Below are 21,345 nucleotides of genomic sequence, written 5' to 3' on the forward strand. Positions count from 1 at the left end.
ACGGTATTTATGTATACATAATACACAACACAAAAGAAACCTAGGGTCACTTTCCACAAATCCATCTAACCCAACCAAAACACTTACCCTTCAAAAAGGGTAAAACCAACTGCGGTATCTATCTCAACGGAGCTTTATCCGCTCTCCTATCAAGGGCTCCTAAAATGATTATATAATTACGGGGTGAGACACCTCTCAATAAGAGAAATAAACTAATACTATTATGTGACAACATGAGTATTTAAGTGACGCCCCGATTTTCGTACAATTTTTTTTTTCATAAACAATAATAAATAAATTACACGTCATCGACAACATCCATAAATCGGCCACGTCAACAATCCTACTATCATTCATACGACCCAACCCGCACTAGGTACCGGGTAAAAAGTTATTTTATTTATAAAACCTAACAGCGGAAGACAGTATATTCATATCATCCAGAATGCAATATCCAGAGTACTAACATACATATTTACACAATACTATCTCATACCCAAAAACGATACAACCCTAGGGAATCACACCTCCCTAGTCCAAACTCACCCTTCATATCAGTGTTCCAGCTCCCTACTATCACAGAGTTCTATCACCCGGTTGGTCTTTGTTCCCTGAAAAAAATTTAGATAAATTGGGTGAGACACATCTCACTAAGAAGGAATAAATTATTTACAGTGTGTAGCCATATGAGTTCAATTATAATACATTTTACTTTTCAAATCATCGTTTCATCTAAGAAAATATACTGATATACACATTCTCATAATCATATAAATACACAACACAAGCTTTTATAAGCTTTAAAACCATTTCTTAAATTCAATAATTTTCAACACATATTTACCGCGAAGTTCCTGAGAATAGGGAAGATTACTTGCTCATACAGGTAGCTTCTCTCTGCCCTAACACGTCATGCAGCCAAGTATGGTCACATCTAATACCTATCAAGACACTCACCTTACTCAGTAAGCCCTCAGGCAGAGAATTTCACTTTGCCTCAATTATTTATTTTATAAAACATACATTCTTTCATTTCTCATAATCATTTCCCACTCTAACTCATTACATATCTATGTATACATAAATTCACATTTTTGTACTTTACATAATAAAATAGATCACATAATTACAATTCTCAACACATTCACCATTTCCATACTGAGCATACCTCCCCAACGGCATCAATAGGAACCTCATAACACAATTTCCATACTGAGCATATCTCCTCAACGACATTAGTAGGAACTCCACCACACAATTTCCATACAGAGCATACCTCTTTAACGACGTAAGTAGGAACTTCATACACACAATCTCCCTACTGAGCATACCTCCCCAACGGCATTAGTAGGAACTTCACACACACACAATCTCCATACTGAGCATGTCACGCCCCGAACCCTGAAATGGGACCCAGGGGTGAAAATGTAACCTAACTTGTCCTTGTATCATACAAATCATCCACAGATACTGTATAAAGGATGAGGGTCCGACCCCGTGGGGTTCCCTGACATCCTAAATACATCCAAACACAATCATATACGCAGCGAAAAAAGGTCATTCTATATATCCATATGCAGTACCATACCAGAGTCTATACAAAAGTAGAAACAAACTCTATCAAAACGTACAGACGGGTGCCCAAATACATCTCAAAATGGCAACCCACAAAAATACAGTCCTAGCACTTACCCAAGCGCTAATCACAGTACACTGGCCACTACGCTCCCTACACCAGGATGCTAGTTCTGGTTACTCGAAGGACCTGTAAAAATGTATGTACAGTAGGGGTGAGACACCTCTCAGTAAGGAAGAACACAAGTTATATCGATGTGTGGCATTTGAATGTTATCATGATGCAACATATACGCAGTTAAATGCAGTCCAGTACTAGTTTACACAGTGCATACATGCACATATACACATGATCAACAATCTCAGTGTCGTCACATCCTTCGGCCAGAAGCCAGCCCGCGACATACCGCGTTGGCCCGTAGCCAACCCGCGAACACGGCGCCACCGACACATGACTATTCCCTGACTCCTATGGCATCATACCGGCGCTAACTAGTGAAATTTGTCATCTTTCATTCACAGACTCATACATACAATCGAACACATATATACCACTCTAGAGAAAAACTAGCGACCACAATAGCGTAGCCCCATCATACACATACACATACATATCCTCACTTATGGTGGAGGAATACCGTGGTTACATATATAACTATCTCAAGAGTTCACAATACACACACTCCCGATGACTAACCACCTATCCCAACCCATAGTAGGATTATGTACAAATGCTCAAAATAACTATGGATACTTACGTATTTCCGTTTCCAGTTCCCAAGAAGCTTCCTCAACCTCGTGGTTCCACCACAATACCTTCACTAGCGGGATATCTTTAATATGAAGCTTCTGAACTTTACGGTCCAGAACCTGAATAGGAAACTCCTCATATGCTAAAGTATCCCCTATTTCCAACTCATCATAACTAATAACATGTGATGAATCCAGTACGTACCCTCTTAACATGGATACGTGAAATACATCGTGGACCCTCGAGAGTGCTGGAGGTAGCGCAACTCTATAGGCTACTGGACTCACTCGTTCAAGTACCTCGAATGGTCCGATATACCTTGGGCTCAGCTTGCCCTTCCTGCCAAATCTCATCACTCCTTTCATTGGAGCAATACGCAGAAATACCTTACCTCCCACTTCGAACTCTAACTCACGGTAGCGAACATCTGCGTAACTCTTCTACTGAATCTGAGCTGATCTAATCCTCTCCCAGATCAAATCCACCTTCTCAAATGCCTGCTGCATGAGTACAGGTCCTAACACCTAACGTTCACCAACCTCATCCCAATACAAAGGACATTGACACCTCCCACCATGCAAAGCCTTGAACGGTGTCATTCCGATACTAGCCTGGAAGCTGTTATTATAAGCGAACTCTACAAGTGGAATAAACTGTATCCAGCTACCACCAAAGTCTAACACACAAGCTCACAAAATATCTTCCAAAATCTATATCGTCCTCTCCGACTATCCATCCGTCTGGGGGTGGAACGCTGTGCTGAAAGTAAGCTTCGTCCCCAGTGCCTCCTGTAAACTCATCTAGAATCGAGAAGTAAACCTCGGATCTCAATCTGACACAATGGACATTGGTACCCCGTGCATTCTCACAATCTCATGAACATACAACTCCGCCAGCCTACTTAAAGGATAGTTGACTTTCATCGGTATGAAATGGGCATATTTCGTCAATCTATCCACAATCACCCAAATAGCATTCTACCCGTGAAGTACTAGTGGCAATCTGATCACAAAATCCATGGAAATATGCTCCCATTTCCATATCGGAATAGGCAAAGGCTCCAACGGCCCTGCCGGTCTTTGATGTTCAATTTTCACCTACTGACACGTCAGACACTGCTCCACGAACTGAGCAATCTGCCTCTTCATACTAGACCACTAGAAGGTCTTGCGCAAGTATCGATACATCTTTGTACTACTAGGATGTATCGTAAACAAAGAACGATGTGCTTCGTCCAGAATCATCCTTCTGATCTCATCATCGTTCGGAACACATAGTCTAGTCCCAAACCTCAACACACCTCCCTTAAAGATGTTAAACTCCGTAGGTAGTCCCCGCTGTACCTTTTCCCTAACCTCTGCCAAGTCTGCATCACTAGCCTGCGCGGCTTTTATACGCTTAAACAAAGTCAGCTAGATCACCAAGCTAACAAAGAAGGCCTGATGATCACCAGTCAATAACTCCACACCAAGGCTTCCTAGGTTTCGCTTGATATGATGCTGAGCTACAATCGTAGATACAACTGCAGGTCTCGACTTCCGACTCAACGCATCAGCCACCACATTAGCCTTCCCTGGGTGATAACTGATCGTGCAATCGTAGTCCTTAATCAACTCTAGCCACCGCCTCTGCCTCATGTTCAACTCCTTTTGTGTGAAGAAATATCTAAGACTCTTATGGTTAGTGAAGATCTCACACTGCACCCCATACAAATAGTGTCGCAGCATCTTCAGTGCTTATACCACAGCAGCCAATTCCAAATCATGCATAGGGTAATTCTTCTCATACTCTTTCAATTGCCGAGAAGCATACGCCACTACCTTACCTTGCTGTATAAGCACACATCCCAGACCTTTCAGAGACGTGTCGCTATAAATCACAAACCCACCATCCCCCGAATGAATGGTCAACACTGGAGCAATAACCAGCCGGTGCTTCAACTCCTGAAAACACTGCTTGCAATCACTGGTCCACTCAAACTGGACTCCCTTCATGGTCAATCGTGTCAGAGGTCCAGACAGTTTAGAGAAACCCTCTACGAACTGACGATAGTAACCCGCCAGTCCCAAAAAACTCTAAACCTCCTACGCATTCTTCGGCCTTACCCAGTCGATCACAACTTCAATCTTGCTAGGATCAACTGATATACCATCCCTAGTAACCACATGGTCTAATAACGCAATTTGACTTAACCAAAATTCACACTTCTTCAGTTTAGCTACAACTTCTTCTCCCGCAGAATCTGTAACACTAACCTCAAATGTTCCATGTGCTCTTCCGTACTCCTCGAGTATACCATAATTTCGTCAATGAATACCACTACGAATCGATCTAGGTACTCATGGAAAACCCACCCTGTTCATAATATCCATGAACATTACCGGAGCATTTTTCAACCCAAAAGGAATGACCAAAAACTCATAGTGGCCATATCTGGTTCAGAAAGCTGTCTTTGCTACATCCTTAGCTCTAACCCTCACATGATGATATCTTGACCGCAAGTTGATCTTCGAAAAGACCCGTGTCCCTTGCAACTGGTCAAAGAGGTCATCTATACGAGGTAAAGGATATCGATTCTTCATAGTTACCTTGTTAATCTCACGGTAATCAATGCACATCCGCATCGACCCGTCCTTCTTCTTCATAAACAATACTGGAGCTCCCTAGGGTGAAACACTAGGTCGAATGAAACCCCTGTCCAGTAATTCCTGAAATTGCTCATTTAACTCTCAAAGTTCGACTGAAGCCATCCGATACGGAGCTTTAGAGATCGGTGCCTTACTAGACAGCAACTCTATCGCAAACTCCACCTCACGATCTGGAGGTAAACTAGGTAAATCATCTGGAAACACATCCGGGAACTCGCTGATTACTCGAATGTCCTCGAGTATCAACTCATCCCGCGGCGGTTCCTTCATACAAGCTAGGTACCCCGACATCCTTCCAAGAGTAGCCTCCTCGCCTATAGTGCAACAGAATCTATGGTGCTGGACGCACACACGATCCCACGAATTCATACTCCTGTTCCCCAGGAGGTCTGAAAACTACCTCCTTCCTACAACAGTCGATCATAGCATAACTGGAGAACAACCAATCCATCCCCAGAATGACATCAAACCCAGACATGTCATATACAACAAGATTTGCCAGTAGCAACTTCCCCTAGGTCACCACTAGGCAGTCTTCCAACATCTTCCTACAGAATGATACACTCCCAGATGGCGTAGTAATAGATAACACCTTGTTCATGACTCAGGTATCAAACCCACACCATCCCACAAAATTCATAGATATAAAAGAATGGGTTGCACCCGAATCAAATAAAGTAGAAGCCTTATTCGAAAGCAATAATAAGGTACCTGTCACCACATTCCCTGCATGCTCAATGTCCACTGGAGTAAGAGAATATACTATAACCGGAGCTGTATTCGTCTGAATGGTTCCCCGAGGTATCTGATTGCTCCCTCGGTTCCCATTGAATGCAGGCACATCTCACTTCGGTGCACAACAATCATGAGTCAAGTGACCAGCCAGACCACAGTTATAGTAGTTACCTTCAAAAGACCAACACTCACCCTCGTGCCGTCTGAGGCACCTGGTACAACGACCACTAGTCTGGTTCCCCTGAGAATCCTGGCGCTCGGTATTTTGGCGGTAGCCCAAGCCCTTATTCTTCTTCTTCCACGATCCCTGACGAGATCCTATCTGAGAACCAGAAGGTGCTGTCCTCTTCCTCGATTCCTAATCCACCTCATCCTCTTGGATACTAGTCTCAATCACCGTTACTTTATCCACCAGCACCGAGAACTCAAGGATCTAAAGCATACCCACCAGTCTGTAGATATCCTTCCTCGGGCCCTTCTCAAACCTCCAAGTCTTCTTATACTTGCTCGAGATCAAATAGGGTACAAACCGAGACAACTCTATGTATCGAGCTGCATATCCCTGCACCGTCATACTCCCCTGAGTCAGAGCAGAAAACTCATCTGCCTTTGCATCATGTACAGAAGCCAGGAAGTATCTGTGGAAGAACACCTCCTTGAAACGACTCCATGTCATCTCCTCTAAACCGGCTCCTTGCTTCTCTAGCAGACTCACCGCAGTCCACCATCGACCCGCCTCCCCAGACAGCTGGAAGGTGGCATAAAGGACTTACTGTCTATCCGTGCAGTGCAGGACCTCCAAGATCATTTCCGTCTTCTCCACCGAGTCCTCCGCCATCATTGGGTCAGGTCCTCCAGAGAACGTCAGAGGATGAATGCGTGTGAAACTCTTAATCGTGCACCTCGCAGCAGCAGGAGAGCACTCACATCTCCTCACACTCCGCCCGATCTCCCGTAACACCTGCCTCGTCAAACCTTGAGGCACAGAAGGAGACTCATCACTCCCAGTCTCCTCGGAGCCACTTCCCATGTCATTATCCTTGGGCTCCATTCTACAGCACAATAGGAATCCATCAGTATCTTTACGACACATACAATTAACACTATGATCTACACTAATCGTGTTAACTATTCCTTACTAGGTCTAGGTCTGTCCTATCACATCGACATGAAAGTCATCAATGATCTGCCCTACTTTTACTAGAATCGTCATCCCAGGAAAAACACAGAATACTGTTGACAAATCCTAGTCTAGCAACCGAACAACCCTCGACCAACTCTACCTATATCAAACATCCTATACTTTGGTATGTACTCACTGCTAAGCCTAACCAAGTCTACAAGACCTAATAACCTGGTTAGCTCTGATACCAAGCTGTCACGCCCCAAACCCTGAAATGGGACCCAGAGGTGAAAATGTAACCTAACCTGTCCCTATATCATACAAATCATCCACAGATATAGTACAAATGATGAGGGTACGACCACGTGGGGTTCTCGGGCACCCTAAACACATTCAAAAACAATCATATACGCAGCAGAAAAAGGTCATTCTATATATCCATATGCAGTACCATACCAGAGTCTATACAAGAGTAGAAACATCTATCAAAATGTACAAACGGGTGCCCAAATACATCTTAAAATGGCAACCCACCAAAATACAGTCCTAGCACTTACCCAAGCGCTAACTGCAGTACATCGGCCACTATGCTCCCTACACCAGGACACTAGTTTCGATTACTCAAAGGACCTGTAAAAATGTACGTATAGTAGAGGTGAGACACCTCTCAGTAAGGAAGAATACATGTTATATTGGTGTGTGACATTTGAGTGTTATCATGATGCAATATACACGCAGTTAAATGCAGTCCAGTACTAGTTTACACAGTACATACATGCACACATACACATGATTAGCAATCCTAGTGTCTTCACACCCTTCGACCCGAAGCCGGCCCGAGTCCGATTTCAAAAATAACCAATATAAACACAGTTCCCTTTACCTTTTCCCCTAATAGCAAATCCCAAACTCCAAGGCCCCTAAACAGCAAACTGATTTCCAAAACCTACAAATCACAGTACATAATATATTCACAAGACTATTTCCTACAAAACTACCAGATCAGAATTGAAAACCGAGTCTTACCTCGATTTTATGCCGAAACCTGAAAATCTCTGAAACGGGATTCCGATCCATAGAACTTGTAGAGAATCCTTCCACGATCCTCGTGGTAACTTTAGATTCATGATTCTAACTGATTACGCGCTTAAAATGCGTAATTAGGTGCTTTAATTCATGCATTGCAAATGATATTTTGTATTTAAATGCCTAACTACTCTCAATATTCTAACATTGTGTTCTATTTATAAAATTTGGGTTTTATTGAGTAATGTATGAAATTTTGGTGTTTTTTATTGCAGAGCAACTGTTGGAAGCTAAAAAAAAAACAACGGTACTTTGCAATCTGTGCGTAACTCTCTCATCCAACCTCTGATTCAGATGATTCAAGACGCCGTAAAAAGATAAGAAAACAATCTACAATTTTCGTGTTTTGTATTTTGCAAAATACTAGCAGCATCAAGGCCGAAATCAGACGTGAAGTTAGCATATGCCGTTTTATGGATTTTTTCAACAATTCTTCGTAATCTTGGCGTAACTTTCTCATACGAGCTCTGATTGAGATGATTCAAAATTCTGGGAAAATATGAAAAAGAGCTCTACATCTTTTATGTTTTAAGCTTTGAGAGTTACGAGCTGTAAGAGGGTCGAAAGTGGGCTTGAAAGAGGAGGGCAGTTCATGTACCTTTGAAAAAAAAAAAAATCAAAAAATCAAAAAATGAGATGTGACCCAGCCATGCAGCCGGATCATCTCATAAAGGCAGTGTGCACTGGGTACATACAAAGGAAAGACAAAAGAATGGAAAGAAAAAAAGAAAGGAAAGAAAAGCAAAAAAAGAAAGGACAAAAGGAAAGGATGGAAAAGTCAACAAGGGAGGGTTTCCTTGGGAGAGTGCCGTGTGCAAGAAGAGAGGGGGAGAGAACAGCGTGCGCTGGGGGGCTAGAGTGAGAGAGGCCACACCATATAAAAAAAAGAAAGGATTTTTCTTGGAAAAAGGGGACACGAAGAAGAAACAAAAAAAAAAGTTTCTGGGAAAAATTATTTTTGGGGAGTTTTCTTGTGGTTTTCTTTTGGGGGTGCTACGAAGATACACACATAGCCAGCAAGGGAGAGTTGGAAGCACGTGAAAATACTATCTTTTCAGAATCGAAAGGTGGCGAACAACGGCAGTGTTCGGGGTGTTCGTGACGCGCGACGGCGGTGCGGCGAGTGTTGATCTTTTCCGTACGCTCCAAATTGAAGAAAATATGGTAAAATCTGTTATGTTGGATTTAATTTTCGGAATAAACTAAATTTTTGAATTCTAGGAAAACGATGTAGCCAGTTTCAAACTATGCTTGCTCTTTGATGCTAATCTGAAATAGTTTTCATTAATGTTTGTTTGAGTTATTCTGTGCCTAATGCTTTTAATTAACTGGCCATTAATTAAATAATTTTAGTCTTGTGATTTGCTACCGAAAGGGGAGATTATAGGATAGATCTTGGATAATTCAGCGTAGGTAAATATAGAGATTGAAAGACTTATATGAACCGACGTAGCATTAAAAATCGAGGGTCTTACTGCGTTCTTGCGTTATTAATTTGCATACTCTTATGTTAAATAATAAACAAGAATAGGTTCCGATTGACTATCGAAAGAGGCTTTTAGAAAAATTGGCGATTTGCTAACAAACAGAGAAAACGAAGTTAAATTAGCTAAATGAGTAAAGCATAGTGAGAAACTAGGTGAAATCGGTTTCCTAGAAGTTTCACCATCATCAATTTGATACGCGGTATCCAGTTTTAAATTCTCCTGAATAGTTTATTTAAAGTAGCCTTGTTTAAATTTTGCAGTCTAAAATTATTAATTTTTCTAAATAAAATCAAGGTTAGTAAAATTTCGGTACTTGGTAAAATTAAGACATCAATCCCTGAGGACGATACTCTACACATCATTATATTATAAAACTACGATACTGTGCACTTGCAGTTTGCACCGGTCACTAACGATAAACGATGAAGGAATCTAGAGAGAGAGAGTGAATCCCGAGTTTCTAGAGAGAGAGAGAGAGAAACCATTACTTCACTACTAAGCAACTCAAAATATCCTTTTAAAGTGCCTTTGACCCGGGTGGATTCATCGACGAATTGGCGTCCTCGTCGACGAGTCCGCCATTGGCTTTGTCAACGAGACGGTAGCCTCGTCGACGAGCCAGATATTTCTAATTTCCCTGAACCTCTCGGCATTCCCTTGTCGACGAGCCTCTGAATTTCATCGACGAGAAGGACGAAGACTTCGTCAACGAAATCTGACTTCGTCGACGAGACCTGCTCTTTTACCAAAATGCCCCTCTCTTTAAATATTTAAAAGCCACTTATCACAGTTTGGGTTCTTACAAAGCATACCTCCTCAACGGCATCAGTAGGAACTTCACACAGACACAATCTCCATATTGAGCATACCTCCCCAACGACATTAGTAGGAACTTCACACACACACAATCTCCATACTGAGCATACCTTCCCAACAACATCAATAGGAAAGGAATACCACCCACCCGCAATTATTGTGTGGCATTAGCATATCATCAATCATATTTCAGTAAATCACAATTTAGTTCAATATAAATATTCTCATCATTTTCTGTGCGCATTTCATCATCTTATAATAATATATATCATATTTCACGTATTTCCATATTTCCCAAATTTCTCATACAGTAATTTGTACAAGCTCATTTTTCATGCAAATAATCTCTACTCATGTATAAATATCATATTTCATTATTTTCCACTAATCACATCAATCATTCTCATTTCAATATTTTCTCAGAAAATACACATCGTTATATTTCACATTGCAAAACATCATAATTTAATATTACTCAAATGCCACACAATTTCTCTAATATTTATATCATAATAACTTTCAGGAAAAATACAATATGCTCATTTTCATATATTAATTTAAACGATAATTTTAAAAATACTGCTATAATTTATTCCCAAAAATACTACCCATCTAACCTTTCCTAGGCTCCATATATTCCAAATTAACATTTAAACCAATATTTGACACCCCCACTTAATTTTATGAATTTTACCTGTGGGTCCCAAAATTACACTTGCGGCGCTCACCCAGGCCCTAAATTCTGAAAATTCTACTTCAATTCTAGATGTTCAACATTTTAACATTTCTAAATTAATCTCAATTAATTAAAAATAAGCCCCTCAATAACCCCTGTACCCGAAATTTGGGGTTTTGCCCATGACGACCCCACGAGAATTCTGTCCTACTAGACTTGTAGAGAATCATCCCTAGATTCTCATGGTAGTGTTCATTCATCAATCAGGCTTATAATTTTGCAAGAAATTAAAGAAAAAGCAAAAATTGACTTACCCCAGGAGATACGTCTAGGCCGCTTCTACCATCGATTCGCTCTAGTAGAAATGACAGCAGTGAAGAATGAAGCTCAACGGTATCTTCTGATTCTCGATCAGGTGAGAATCCGCCATGAAATTGATGAGAGAAGGAGAGAGAATGAGAGGAGAGAGAGAGACTGTGCAGGTCTCCTGCACAGAATGAAGAAATGAAAAGAAAAAGGGTGGGGGAATCAATCTTCCTAAAGGATAAAGATCCTTCAAGAAGTTAACATTAATAATAATAATAATATATTTTTTTAATAAAAAATAAAAATAAATTTTAATTATTATTTTTTTCTTTTGTTAATAAATTTAATTAACTAACTAATTTATTATTATTATTATTATTATTATTATTATTATTATTTATTTTATTTTATTTTTTTAAATCACTCCATCAATCTTGTATAGCCCTTTTTGGGGTTATTACCATTTATGTGTTATACATACAATCATATACATAAACATATCCAGTAAAAATGTATGTATCATATATGGGAAAACATGTATACTCATTTCAAAGCAGAACATAATGGATTTCTACAAGCATAATTCATCTCATACCATAATAATAATACGAAAACAATCCTGGTAGGTTAGATGACTGTTGTCATGTATTACCCCCACATGACTGAGTTATGTTGCCTGAATGCGGGACCTGACAATGGTTAATCGACCACTGCCAAACCCAAAGTACAATCTGTAAGTTCGATGGGTCCACCAGACCTGATCCGTACACTAGGGGCTCTCATACTTCTTAAAACCACATCGACCATCCAACCTCACCCCACTCCGTATAGCAGCGCTAACAAAAATATCATGATAAATCATGAACACATAGCATCGGTACCGTACAAGTGCTAGCCTAAACTAATCGAACAAGGTTCTAATTGATTACGTGTCAAAGATGCGTAATTAGGCGTTTAAATTCATGCATTGATATAATTTTAATTAAATTCCCGATTATATTCAATATTTTAATTAGTGAGCTCGTTTGATAATTTTTAGATAATTATTCCATTTTACAGTAAATTTACGTATCTTCATGTTTTATTGTTACATGATAATTTTTGGAAACTAAAGTCGAGATAAAAATGAAAGAAACTGAGCACCGTGTGTGAAGGAACTGAACCATGCGTGCGTGAACTTGAATCCCGAAGAAGCTAAGAAGCCGATTTTAAAAGAAGTTATTTTTAACCTTGATGTGACAACGTGAGTGGGCCTTAAAGCCCATGTAATAACGTGCCCAGTGTTGGAAGTCTTTAAGCTAAATTTTCACAAAAAAGGGAAGGGAATTAAAAGGAAATGAAGAAAAAGAAAAGTCAACATTGGTGGGCTTGAAAATAGGGAGTTGGGTTTGCCATGGCCGTGCGTGCATGAGTGGGCTGCTATGTGTGTGTGAGTTGAAAAGTAAAAATGGGTTGGCCGTGGATATGCTTAACAAACCAAAATGAAAAAAAAAAAAAGGATCATGCCTCTCACAAGGTCAGCGTTTGAGCCTCCCAGGTTCGATTCTTCCACTAGGCTCCTGAATTTACATCCTCATGGTGATGTGGGGCCAGAATCATGGGATGTGGGATTAGTCATGGACCGCAAAACGAACGTGGACACCCGGCGATATCCAAAAAAAAAAAAAGAGGCAAAAGAGGCACTGGGGTTTTTTTTTTTTAAATGAAGAAAGGTAGCAGCTAAAAGGAGTGGGGCGCTGGCACGTGAAGGAGGGAGGTGCTGACAATGTGGCAAAAAAAAGAAAAAAAAAGAAAAGGGGAAAAGCCAAAGGAGAGGAGGGAGTCTGGAAGGGCTACGAGAGGCTAGGTTTTTTGGGGGTCTTGGGTAGTGCGCCGAAGGAGAGCAGCAACTTTGCTGCTAGAGAGGAACCCGAACAGCTCTCCCCATTCATCTCTACTACTACATCTCTCTCTCTCTCTCTCTCTCTCTCTCTCTCTCTCTCTCCCTCTCTCTCTCTCTCCCTCTCTCTCTCTCTCTCTCTCATCTTTTTTGTTAGTTTGTTTGTTGTTATTTATTTTCATTTGTCATTTCAATACATGTTTTAATATTTAGTTTCAGTTAAGTATTATGAGTATTTTTGCTTAGAGTTAATGTTGGGTATATTTATGTTAAAAATATTAGTGGATTAAGTTTATTTGCAGATTAAATTAATGCTGAGTTTGTTTTATTGATGTGTTTGAGTTACTTTTATTTTTGTTCTCATCTCTTTGTTTACTTTTATTTTTGCTCTCATCTCTTTGTTCTTTCTCTTCTCTCTTCCTTGCCATTTTAGTTATTCACTTTAATGTTAGTTTAACGCTTTGTTTAAGTTTAATTCTCTTTAGCCATTATTGAAGCTGAATATTTTTTATTTGAGTTATTTTTATTCTGAGTTTAGTTTGTTATTGTAAGAACCCGACTCTTGATAATGGTTTTAAATATTTAAAGAGAGGGGAATTTTGGTAAAAGAGTAGGTCTCGTCGACAAAGCCATATTTCATCGACGAAGTCTTTGTCCTTCTCGTCGACGAAATTCAGAGACTCATCAACGAGGAGAAGCTGAGGAGTTTTGGAAACCGGGAATATCAAAATTCATCGACAAATTCCTTATCTCATTGATGAGAAAACTATAGGGCCTCGTCGACGAAGGCACCATTTCGTCGACGAGTTTGCCCAGGTCAAAGGGCCTATAAATAGAATATTCTTTACTTCTCAACTAAGAAAACTCAAATCTCTCTCTCTCTCTCTCTCTCTCTCTCTCTCTCTCTCTCTAGAACTCTCCCTACTCTCTATCTCTCTAGATTTCTTCACTGATCTTCATTGGAATCGTGAATCTGAAGTTACCACAAGGATTGTGGAAGGATTCTCTACAAGTTCTACGGATTGGAATCCCGTTTCGGAGATTTTCGGGTTTTGGCGTAAACTCGAGGTAAGGCTCGATTTTCAATTCTGATTCGATAGTTTTATGGTAAATTGTCTTGTGAGCATATTCTTTACTGTTGATTGTAGGTTTTGGAACTCGGTTCGCTGTTTAGGGGCCTTGGAGTTCAAGATTTGCTGTTTTGGGAAAAGGTAAGGGGAACTGTGTTTATATTGGTTATTTTTGAAATTAGACTCGGTGAAACTGTGGTTCACGGTCTTGTATGTGTTTTGGCTACTCATTTGGGGGGATCTAACGGGGAAAACTATGGGTTTTTCATTATTACAATTTTGGGAAAAAAGGAGCGACGGCCTGCATCCATGGTTTTGTTGAAAACCGAGGGTATATGTTGATTTGTACTGTGTTATTCGGATGACCGTGCCTTGACTTGTTTAAATTGTATTTTTTTGGAAAACCATGATTTAAATTACCAAATGGGTGTGATTTGTTTGGTTATATGAGCATGCATGTGTGTGTGATATGTTGAAATGCTAGTAAGAACGCGGTTGCAAAATTGTTCCAAGTACTGAGAGTGTCTGGCTCTATATCCGAGGGCGTGTGTTTTATCGCCTACCGCCTAGGCAAGAGTTCTTGGCTCTATATCCGAGGGCATGAGCCTATTCCGGCAAATCAGGTCGAAGGGTGTTGATCCACCAGTTAGTGTTGGTACGATGCCATGGGAGTCGGAGACTAGCTATGTGCCGGTGGCACCATGTTCGTGGGTTGGCTACTAGCCAACGCTGTATGTTGCAGGCCGGCTTCAAATCGAAGGGTGTGATGACACCAGGATTGTTGATAATGTGTATGCGTATGTGTGCGCGTATGCACTATGTAAACTAGTACTGGAGTGCATTTAACTGCGTGTATGTTGCATCATGCTAACACTCAAATGCCACACAATGATATAACTTGTGTTCTTCCTTACTGAGAGGTGTCTCACCCCTACTATACGTACATTTTTACAAGTCCTTCGAGTAACCGGAACTAGCGTCCTGGTGTAGGGAGTGTAGTGGCCGGTGTACTATAGTTAACGCTTGGGTAAGTGCTAGGACTATATTTTGGTGGGTTGCCATTTTGAGATGTATTTGGGAACCCATTTGTACGTTTTTGATAAAGTTGTGTTCTACTCTTGTATAGACTTTGGTATGGTACTATATATATATATATATATAGAATGACTTTTTCCACTGCGTATATTTAGTTGTGTTTGGATGTGTATAGGGTGCCTGGGAACCCCATGGGGTTGGACCCTCATCCTTTATAATGTATCTTTGGATGTTTTATCGGATACAAGGAGAGGTTAGATTACATTTTCACCCCCAGATCCTAATTCCGGGTTCGAGGCGTGACATCTTGGTATCAGAGCTAACCAGGTTACTAGATCTTGTAGACTTGGTTAGGCTTAACTGTGAGTACATACCAGAGTATAGGATGTTGGATATGGGAAGAGTTGGTTGAGGGTTGTTTGGTTGCTAGAACGGGATTTTTTGACGGTATTTCGTGTTTTTCCTATGATGACAATTTCAGTAAAAGCAAGGAAGATCATTGATAACTTCCGTGTCGGTGTGATAGGACAGACTTAGACCTGGTCAGGAATAGTTAACATGATTAGTGTAGATCATGGTGGTAACTGTAGGTGTCGTAGGGATATTGATAGATTCCTATTATGTTACAGAATGGAGCCTAAGCATAATGACCTGGGAAGTGGTTCTAAGGAGACTGCGAGTGATGAGTCCCCTTCTATGCCTCAAGGTTTGACGAGGCAGGTATTACTGGAGATCGGGCGGAGTGTGAGGAGACGCAAGCACTCTCCTACTACTGCGGGGTGCACCATTGAAAGGTTCACACGCATGCATCCTCTGACGTTCTCTGGAGGACCTGGCCCAACCACAGCAGAAGACTGGATGGAGAAAACTGAGAGGATTCTGGAAGTCCTGCACTGCATGGATAAGTAGTGAGTTCTCTATGCTACTTTCCAAATGACTGGGGAGGCGGGCCGATGGTGGACTGCGGTGAGTCTACTAGAGAAGAAGAGAGCTGGTCTTGAGGAGATGACATGGAGCCATTTTAAGGAGGTGTTCTTTGACAGATACTTCTGACAGATACTTCTCGGCTTCCATACACGATACGAAGGCAGATGAGTTTTCTACTCTGATTCAGGGGAGTATGACGGTGCAGGGGTATGCGGCTTGGTACATAGGGTTGTCCCGCTTTACACCATGTTTGATCTCGAGCGAGTATGAGAAGACTCGGAGGTTCGAGAAGGGTTTGAGGAAGGATATCCGCAGACTGGTGGGTATGCTTCAGATTCGTGAGTTCTCGGTGTTGGTGGATAAAGCCACGGTGATTGAGACCGGTATTTGAGAGGACGAGATGGATTAGGATCGAGGAAGAGGACAGTACCTTCCAGTTCTTAAACAAGATCTCGACAGGGATCGTGGAAGAAGAGGAGTAAGGGCTTGGGTTACCGTCAAAATATCGAGCTCTAGGATTCTTAGATGAGCCAGACTAGTGATCGTTGTACCAGATGCCACAGATGGCACAAAGGTGAGTGCCAGTCATTTAGGGGTCACTGCTACAACTATGGCCAGCCAGGCCACACGTCTCATGATTGTCGTGCATCGAAGCGATATGTGCCGACATTCAGTTAGAACCGAGGGAGCAATCAGATACCTCGGGGAATCACTCAGACGAATACAACTTCGGCCAGAGTATACTCTCTTACTCCAATGGATGCTGAGCATACAGGGAACGTGGTGATAGGTACCTTATTGTTACTTTCAAATAAAACTTCTATTTTGTTTGATTCGGGTGCAACCCATTCCTTTGTGTCTATGAATTTTGTGGGACGGTGTAGGGTAGGGTTGAGACCCGAGACATGAATGAGGTGTTATCTGTTACTATGCCATCCTGTAGGAAGCTATTGGTGGACTGCCCAATGGAACTTCAGGGAAAGCTGATACTAGTAAATCTTGTTGTATATAACATGTCGGGGTTCGATGTGGTTGTTTTCCAGTTATGCTGTGATCGACTATCGTAGGAAGGTGGTAGCTTTCAGACCTCCTAGGGAGCAGGAGTACGAATTTGTGGGATCGTATGTGCGTTCAGTGCCACAAATTCTGCCAGCCCTGTAGGCTAGGAGGCTACTCTTGGACGGATGTCAAGGGTACCTAGCTTGCATAAAGGAATCGCCATAGGATGAGTTGAGACTCAAGGACATTCGGGTAATCAGCGAGTTCCTGGATGTGTTTCCATATGATTTACCTGGTTTACCACCGGATCGTGAGGTAGAGTTTGCGATAGAGTTGTTATCTGGTAAGGCACAGATCTCTAAAGCTCCATACCAGATGGCTTCAGCGAAACTTCAAGAGTTGAAGCAACAGTTACAAGAATTACTGGACCAGGGATTCATTCAACCTAGTGTTTCACCCTGGGAAGCTCCAGTATTGTTTGTAAAAAAGAAGGACGGGTCGATGCTAATGTACATTGATTATCGTGAGATTAACAAGGTAACTGTGAAGAATTGCTATCCTTTACCTCGTATAGATTATCTCTTTGACCAGTTGTAAGGAACGCGGGTCTTTTCGAAGGTCGACTTGCGGTCAGGATATCATCAAGTTAGGGTTAAAGCAGAGGATGTAGCGAAGACTACTTTTCCGAACCTGATATAGCCACTATGAGTTCTTGTTCATGCCGTTTGGGTTGACAAATGCTCCGACAGTGTTCATGGATCTGATGCACAAGGTTTTCCATGAGTACCTGGATCAGTTCGTAATGGTATTCATTAACGACATTCTAGTTTACTCGAGGAGTACGGAAGAGCATGTGGAACATTTGAAGTTAGTATTACAGATTCTGTGGGAGAAGTTGTATGCTAAACTGAAGAAGTGTGAATTCTGGTTGAGTTGGATTGCGTTTTTAGGCCATGTGGTTACTAGGGATGGCATATCAGTTGATCTTAGCAAGATTGAAGCTGTGGTCGACTGGGTAAGGGTGAAGAATGTGCAGAAGGTTCAGAGTTTTCTAGGACTGGCGGGTTACCATCATCGGTTCGTAGATGGTTTCTCTAAACTGTCTAGACCTCTGACACGAATGACCAGAAATGGAGTACAGTTTGAGTGGACCAGTGATTGTGAGCAGTGCTTTTAGGAGTTGAAGCATCGGTTGGTTGCTGCTTTAGTGTTGACCATTCCTTCGGGGGATGGTGGGTTTTTGATTTATAGCGATGCGCCTTTGAAAGGCCTGGGATGTGTGCTCATGCAGCAGGGTAAGGTGATAGCTTATGCTTCTCGGCAATTGAAGGAATATGAGAAGAACTACCCTACGCACAATTTGGAATTGGTTTCTGTGGTGTATGCACTGAAGATCTGGCAACACTATTTGTATGGTTTGCAGTGTGAGGTTTTCACTAATCATAAGAGCCTTAGGTACTTCTTCACGTAGAAGGAGTTGAATATGAGGCAAAGGCGGTGGCTAGAGTTGATTAAGGACTATGATTGCATGATCAGTTATCACTCGGGGGGCTAATGTGGTGGCTGATGCGTTGAGTCGGAAGTCAGGACCTACGGCTATATCTGCAATTGTAACTCAGTGTCACATCAGATTGGATTTGGAGAGCTCAGGTATAGAGTTGGTAGTTGGTGATCATCAGGCTTATCTTGCTGGTTTGGTGGTCCAACCGACCTTATTGGAGCATATAAAAGCTACGCAGGCTAGTGATGCAGAGTTGGCAGAGGTTATGGAAAAAATACGGCAGGGACTGGCTACAGAGTTTAACATCTCTGAGGGAGGTGTGTTGAGGTTTGGGACCAAGTTGTGTGTTCCGAATGATGCTGAGATCAGAAGGACGATTCTAAAGGAGGCGCGTCATTGTTTGTATACAGTACATCCTGGTAGTACAAAGATGTATCGGGACCTACGCGAGACCTTTTGGTGGTCTGGTATGAAGAGGCAGATTGCTCAGTTTGTAGAGCAGTGTCTGACGTATCAGCAGGTGAAAGCTGAATATCAGAGGCTAGCAGGGCCATTGCAGCCTTTGCCTATTCTGGTGTGGAAATGGGAGCATATTTCCATGGATTTTGTAACCGAATTGCTGCCAACACTTCACGGGAAGAATGCTATCTGGATGATTATGGATAGATTGACGAAATCCGCTCATTTCATACAGATGAAAGTTGGCTATCCTTTAAGTAGGCTGGTAGAGTTGCATGTGCATAAGATTGTGAGAATGCACGGGGTGTCGATGTCTATTGTGTCAAATCGAGATCCGAGGTTTACTTCTCGATTCTGGACGAGTTTACAGGAGGCACTGGGGACGAAGCTTACTTTCAGTACAGCGTTCCACCCTCAGACTGATGGACAGTTGGAGAGGATGATATAGATTTTGGAAGATATATCACAAGCTTGTGTGTTGGACTTCGGTGGTAGCTGGATACAGTTTATGCCACTTGTAGAGTTTACTTATAATAACAGCTTCTAGTCTAGTATCTAGATGGCATCGTTCGAGGCTTTGTATGGTCAGACGTGTCGATCTCCTTTGTGTTGGGAGGAGGTTGGTGAACGTCAGGTGTTAGGACCTAAACTCGTGCAGCAGGTGTCTGAGAAGGTGGGTTTGATCTTGAAGAGGATTAGATCAGCTCAGATTCGGCAAAAGAGTTATGCAGATTTTCTCCGCTGTAAGTTAGAGTTCGAAGTGGGAGGTAAGGTATTTCTACATATTGCTCCGATGAAAAGGGTGATGAGATTTGGCAGGAAGGGCAAGTTGAGCTCGAGGTATATCGGACCATTCGAGGTACTTGAGCGAGTGGATTTGGTAGCCTACAGAGTTGCACTACCTCCAGCACTCTCGAGGGTCCACGATGTGTTTCACATATCCATGTTGAGGAGGTAGGTTTTGGATCCTTCACATGTTATCAGTTATGATGAGTTGGAAATTAGGGATATTTTAGCGTATGAGGAGATACCTGTTCAGGTTCTAAACCGTAAAGTTCAGAAGCTTTGTACCAAAGAGATGCCGTTAGTGAAGGTATTATGGCGAAACCACGAGGTTGAGGAAGCTTCTTGGGAACTGGAAACGGAAATACGCTGGAAGTATCCCTAGTTGTTTTGAGCACTTGTACATGATCCTACTATGTGTTGGGATAGGTGGTTAGTCATTGGGAGTGTGTGTATTGTGAACTCCTGAGACAGTTGTATATGTAACCACAGTATTCCTCCGCCATAAGTGAAGGTATGTATGTGTATATGTATAATGGAGCTACGCTATAGTGGTTGCCAGTTTTTCTCTAGAGTGGTATATATATGTGTTCGATTGTATGTATGAGTTTGTGAATGAGAGATGGCAAATTTCGAGGATGAAATTTTTGTAAGGAGGGGAGATTGTAAGAACTCGACTCTTGATAATGGTTTTAAATATTTAAAAAGAGGGGCATTTTGGTAAAAGAGTAGGACTCGTCAAGGAAGCCAAATTTTGTTGACAAAGTCTTTGTCCTTCTCGTCGACGAAATTCAGAGACTCATCGACGAGGAAAAGCTGAGGAGTTTTGAAAACCGAGAATATTAGAATTCATCGACGAATTCCTCATCTCATCGACGAGAAGGCTATAGGGCCTCGTCGACAAAGGCACCATTTCGTCGACGAGTTTGCCCGGGTCAAAGGGCCTATAAATAGAATATTCTTTACTTCTCAACTAAGAAAAGGTAAGGGGAACTATGTTTATATTGGTTATTTTTGAAATCGGACTCGGTGAAATTGTGGTTCACGGTCCTTTGTGTATTTTGGCTACTCATTTAGGGAGATCTAACAGGGAAAACTATAAGTTTTTCATTATTACAGTTTTGGGAAAAAGGGAGCAACAGGCTGCATCCCTGGTTTTGTTGAAAATCGAGGGTATATGTTGATTTATACTGTGTTATTGGGATGACCATGCCTTGACTTGTTTAAACTGTATTTGTTTGGAAAACCATGATTTAGATTACCAAATGGGTGTGGTTTGTTTGGTTATATGAGCATGCATATGTGTTTGATATGTTGAAATGCTAGTAGGAACGCGGTTCCGAAATTGTTCCAGGTATTGAGAGTGTCTAGCTCTATATCCGAGGGTGTTTGTTTTATCGCCTACCGTGTAGGCAAGAGTGTCCGGTTTTATATCCGAGGGAGTGAGCCTATTCCAGCAGATCAAGCCGAAGGGTGTGGATCCACCAGT

This window comes from Malania oleifera, chromosome 12 (assembly GCF_029873635.1).
Source record: "Malania oleifera isolate guangnan ecotype guangnan chromosome 12, ASM2987363v1, whole genome shotgun sequence".
In the NCBI taxonomy this organism is placed as follows: Eukaryota; Viridiplantae; Streptophyta; class Magnoliopsida; order Santalales; family Ximeniaceae; genus Malania; species Malania oleifera.